This window comes from Schistocerca serialis, chromosome 3 (assembly GCF_023864345.2).
Source record: "Schistocerca serialis cubense isolate TAMUIC-IGC-003099 chromosome 3, iqSchSeri2.2, whole genome shotgun sequence".
Lineage (NCBI taxonomy): Eukaryota > Metazoa > Arthropoda > Insecta > Orthoptera > Acrididae > Schistocerca > Schistocerca serialis.
The window spans coordinates 217274153-217280152 of record NC_064640.1 but is presented as its reverse complement, the minus strand read 5'-3'; the positions used below and the strand labels follow the sequence as shown (position 1 = coordinate 217280152).

Below are 6000 nucleotides of genomic sequence, written 5' to 3'. Positions count from 1 at the left end.
ATAAAAAGTAAGGTTTCATAGATTTCCAGGACAGAATTACACCGAAGGGAAAAAACCATCTTAAACAGAATAGCCAAGAATGCTGCAAAATACGAGGGTAAGTCAATTATTATTTGCAAAGTAGTTATAAAATTTTATTGTAATCAAATTGGAAACTTACAAGAACATCATTTTTCGACATAGTCTCCTTGTGTTCCAACGCACTTGGTACATCGTTGTACAAGCTTCCTGATGCTCTCATAAAAGAAGGTTCTCGGTTGAGCTGCGAGCCAGGAATGCACCGCTTCTTTCACAGCGGCCCCTTAATGCCTGTTTGAGTGGACCGAACAAGTGATTGTCAGAAGGGGCAATATCGGGACTATATGGAGGATGATCCAGTACTTCAAAGTTGAGTTTATGGAGCGTTGCAGCAGTGTGGGCAGCAGTATGCGGACGGGCATTGTCGTGCAACAACAGAACACCTTTTGACAGCAATCCTCGGCGTTTGCTTCGAATTGCAGGCTTTGGTCTGGCAGTAAGCATCTCACTGTAAAGTACACTGTTTATCGTTGTGCCCCCTTTCTCCATTATGTTGCAGTACTGGACCTTGTGCGTCCCAAAAAACCGTAAGCATCAGTTTTCCTGCGGACGGGTTGGTCTTGAAGTTTTTCTTGCACAGCGAATTTTGATGTTTCCATTCCATACGCTACCGTTTACTCTTCGGCTCGTAATGATGGATCAATGTTTCGTCGCCAGTAATGATCCTGTCTAAGTAGTTCTCCCCTTCGTTACCATAGCGATGCAAATGTTTTTTGCAGATGTACAAGCGCGTTTGTTTATGCAATTGTGTGAGTTATTTTGGGACCCATCTTGCACAAACTTTATGAAACCCAAGTCTGTTGTGGATGATTTCGTAGGCAGAACCGTGACTAATTTGCAGACAATGTGCCAATTCGTCAATAGTTAATCACCTGTCTAAGAGAGCACTTGCCCGCGAAGGCAAAGGTCCCGAGTTCGAGTCTCGGTCGGGCACACAGTTTTAATCTGCCAGGAAGTTTCATATCAGCGCACACTCCGCTGCAGAGTGAAAATCTCATTCTGGAAACATCCCCCAGGCTGTGGCTAAGCCATGTCTCCGCTATATCCTTTCTTTCAGGAGTGCTAGTTCTGCATGGTTCGCAGAAGAGCTTCTGTAAAGTTTGGAAGGTAGGAGACGAGATACTGGCAGAAGTAAAGCTGTGGGTACCGGACGTGAGTCGTGCTTCGGTAGCTCAGTTGGTAGAGCACTTGCCCGCGGAAGGCAAAGGTCCCGAGTTCGAGTCTCGGTCGGGCACACAGTTTTAATCTGCCAGGAAGTTTCAAAGCATGCGTCATCAACGTAAAACGCCAGTACTACCAAAATAAACAAAAATGTAGCTAAATTGCGGACAATAATTGACTTACCATCCTATGAAAATGATCGCATATTGGACGAGGTTGACGACCAGAAGAAGCGAAGTAGTTTCGAATTAACTTGGTCCTCCGAGAACGAAAATGAAGAGAAGAAGGTGCAGGTGAACTATATTCCGCAATAGTTAGCGCAACGCAGATCATATACATGTGTTTTATTCCACAGGACTAATATAACACTGTCATACAAGCACGGTACATGCCATAATATTAAGTTAAGTCAGTAAACGGATCAAAATTATCTGTTCAATCACTCATACTGGCTCACTTACTCATCATATAAAAACTGAAGCAGTTATCAGTCCGAAGATTGTTTTGAACACCTCATTGCTTTACTACGCATGGTCCTCTTGGAAATGGTATGCCGTTGCCTTCCTCTAATCTTTGAACCGAGTGACCCAGCCAATTATTACAGGGACCTACAGTTTAACGTGGATTCCGAACCGCGGTGCAGCTCGGCATTCTTCACATCAACAAATATTACCACAGATGAAAGAAGTCGTGAATTACAGATAAAAATCTTAGGATTAAGCAGGTATCGAACCCGAGGCCTTTGGATTCCTAACCTGCCACTTTAGCATATAGCAACCTAACCACTCAGTAAACGCACTGAAACCGAAATGGCAGATGACGGGAGAAGACCGAAACACTGAATTTAGTCGTCTAAAATTATTTCTCTGTAGAGCTAAATACACTTCCTCATTTAAGTCTTCGTACGAACGCCGAAACGTTATATTCTGAGATAAATGATCATGGAATGGAAAAAAAATCGCCCAACAGAGGGAAGCCATCGGGACCTGATAAGACAGACACCGCGATTCTATATAGATTATGTAACAGAATTTTCTCCCCTTGTAGCAGAAGTTTACTGTAGATTATTGGTACAGTGATGGGTTCCGAATCATGGAAAAATGTTCAGTCGTGCCTCGTTACAAAAAGAGTCGCAATTACAGATCTGTGTCGATGTTGTCAATTTCTTGAAGAGTTATGGAACTCAATTTAAGTTCGTGTATTTTGGCCGTTTTCGGTAACAAAAATCGATGATGTTTTGAGGTGTAAGAGAACCAGGTGTTTAATGTTCTTAAAAGTGATAAAACAATAAAAACCAAACAAAACATGAAATATACAACATTTCTCTAAAAATTATGTGTATACTCAAATACACACCCACTGTGATGTAGTTAACGGCCGAGCTGATTCCACGAGTTCTATCGAGGACAGATCTGGGAACTTGCCAAACACAGGAGTACCTCAACATCACACAGACAGTTCGTATGGACGAGCATTGTTCTGCTGAAACATGGCACCACGATATGGTTGCATGAGAGGCAACACATGAAGATACAGAATGTCCATGACGTACTGTTGTTCCACCAGAGTTTCCACAGTCACTACCAACCGTGACCTCAAGTCATAGCTGATGGCTCCCGACACTATGCCGTCAGGAGTAACAGCACTTTGCCTCTCTAAAACATTGGGAGAATGGGAATAGTGCCCAAGTCGCCCCCATACCCACCTACTATGGTCATTCGGGGCAATGCAGAACAGTGATTCATCCCTGAACATAATGCGGCGCCATTCATCAACTGTCCATGATTCGCAGTCACGGCACCACTCCAAACGCAGCCGTCTCTGCTGTGGCGTTAACGGCAGCTTACTCGTGGGACGGTAATTCCTTAGTGCTGCTGTAACTAGTCTCTGACCAATGGTGCAGGACAACACTTTAAGTTGCGGGGAGTCCATTACCTGTTCTCGGATGGCAGGCACAGACATAGAGAGGTTAGGGGTTACAGTGTGCTTGGTGCACAATACAGTGAGTCTAACTAGTAGGATGAGTGGTACACTCCTTGTCCTTGTACACCTTTGCATTCCAACATCAGGCTACTCTAACAACCGAAGGTCCCACAAATCTGGATGTTACACTATTCGACTACTAGAGAAAATGAGACCCACGATGAGGACCTTTTCAGACTCTATTGGGTGTTGATAATGTTGTCTCACATGTATATTCGATATCTCCGTTTCCTTCACAGTGATCACTTAACATCTGATGGTGTTGACGCCCCTTATACGGGGTGGAGAAAAAATGCCGCATTTGGAGGTCGGCATGCGATTCCTCATCCAGATTCAAGACAAAAGTTTATCTAGCGAATTCAGATCTGATGCATTTTGAAAACACATGTGTGAAAATGAGGAGCTGGCAACACTGTCACGTCGTGCAACGCATCTGAATGTACAGAGGAACGTGTATCACCCTGCTCTACAATAGCAGTCATCGTAGCTCACTGAGCAGACTTCTGGGACAGCAAACCCACACCCACCATGGAGCTATGGTTCGATTTCGCGTCAGGTTTCTTTTTTATTGTTTAGACGTCCGTTCCATAGTTCTCGTCGTTTTTAAGCAGGCCATCATTCTGTCACATGACAATAGCCTATCATATGACTGTGGGACAAATTAAACTGCAGGCATGAGTCTACTAACCGCGCAGTGTACAATCATAACAAATCCCGTCTAGCTCATGTAGGGCAGCTTTCTGATGGAGTACATAAAAGATGATATGTCGGTATGCTTTTGGTGCTGAGTGCATCCGGTAACCATGTTGCTGCTGCTGCTGCTTGTGTGTATGCTATACGGTACCCTCAAAGGCGTCATCCTGATAAGAATGTTTTTCGTCGCCTTGGGTAACGCCTTCGGGAAACAGGTAATCTTCATCCACAAGTAATGGACAGAGGTCGTCCAAGGTCTAGATGTACTCTACAGAGGACGCGATTCTTAAAACTGTTCACCAGTTACCTCGGTGAAGAACCAGTGCTATTGCAAGGCAGTTACAGATACCTCAAAGACTGGTTGTTGAAGTGTTGCACGACGAAGAACTGCATCCATATCGTTATTCGTTAAGTCAACACCAGTGGCCAGAAGACCGTGTCCGACGAGTATAGCTTTATGAATGGCTTTTGCACCAAGTGAAAGATAACAAACATTTTATAAATAACTTCGTATTGACTGAAGAAACTAGCTTCACTCGTGAAGGTAGTTTCAAACTCCACAACAGCCATTATTAGTCGCAACGCAATCCACAGGTCACCCGTGAACGTGGCTTTCAGGCGCACTTTGGCATAAACTTGTGGGCTGGAATCATGGGAGGCGTGCTTTTGGTCCCTTACTTGTTGCTGGACAAGTTGAATGCAGCCCTATATCGCACGTTTCTTTGCAATACTTTGCCTGACGCATTAGAAAATGTTCCATTTTGTTTTAGGCGATGGTTATGGTTTCACCATGATGGTGCACCGCCACACATTGGAATGCATGTTGTAACTATTTAAATTAAGCTTTTCCACGGTAATGGATTGACAGTGGAGGTCCAATGTTCTGGTCTCCACGTTCCACGCACCTTCATCCACTAGATTTTTATTTTTGGGTCACTTAAAGGAACAAGTTTATTGAACTCCATCCACGGATGTGCACGACCCAGTAGCTCCCGTATATGCCACTTCAGCAATGATGGATGCAGGTGTGTTGCATAGGGTCCAGCAAGTTATGATCCAGCGAGTGGAGAAGTATTTGAAAATGCAAGGTAGTAACTTCGAACACCTTCTCTAAAGTGAAAGTTGCTCGTACGTGTGTTTACCAACTCTTTGAAGATAAGCTTGGACGCCAAAAGTACAGAATGGAACTATTGTGCAATATAGTATCTTACGTATCGTGTTTTTGGTACATTATTGGATACAGACGAAGATACTGTATCCACTATTATTTTGTATTGGCTTTATTTGTGCCATGGACGATACAAAGTGGCCGTTTACGTCTGTAAGAAGTTCATGTTATGTCTTAATGTTTAAATAAAGGTACCAGTAACAGAAAGAAATATACAAGTTACCGTACTGTGGAGGTGTCAACTGGATACAATTTCATGCTTTAACTAAAAAAAAGCTGGATGCGATTCGAACATCGGCGAGTCTGCATATCCATTCCTCATGGCACTGCCTCGTGTCACTGAGCTAATGGTACAACTCCATAGGAGCGGAGAGTTCATGGTACAAGTTCATGGTCACGCTGCACACAGTTGCAGCGTTGCCAGAACCTCGTTTTTTAAATCACATTTCTGTTACATCTATTGGCGGGACTAGATTTTGCTAGATACACTTTTGTCTTGAACTGGGGTGAGAAATTCCATGCCGACCGCCAAGTGCGGCATTTTTCTTCACCCTGTATACCCTACCAGACCTGGTAACAACATTAAACACGAATAACACTAATGCACTCTGGTGGCCATTCTACTTGTCACAGAGAATCACAACTCTATAGTCATTTAAATACTTACCAGTGATGTGTGCGTGTAGCTAACATGCCTTCTCGGCGCTTCACTTTTTTTGTCAGCCAGTGTATATGGAAAGACTAAACTAATGTCTACTATCCCTTCTTAGTTGTAAGCCTTTCTGCAAAGAAGAGAAATACAAACGTAATATCTTACATAAAAACAACAGATAAATGTTGCCAGTTGGTCAGCTGATCGCTGGACTAAAGAGGATGAGCTAGCCACTTTGCAACACTCTAAAACCAACAACTTAGAC

At 43.5% G+C, this 6000-nt stretch overlaps 1 non-coding gene across 1 annotated transcript; it reads left to right on the top strand.

The window, feature by feature from the left end:
• Positions 1-1238: 1238 nt before the first annotated feature.
• Trnap-cgg (transfer RNA proline (anticodon CGG)) lies at positions 1239-1313 on the top strand. The gene has a single exon. It is a non-coding gene; the product is annotated as a tRNA-Pro (tRNA).
• The last annotated feature ends 4687 nt before the right edge of the window (positions 1314-6000 follow it).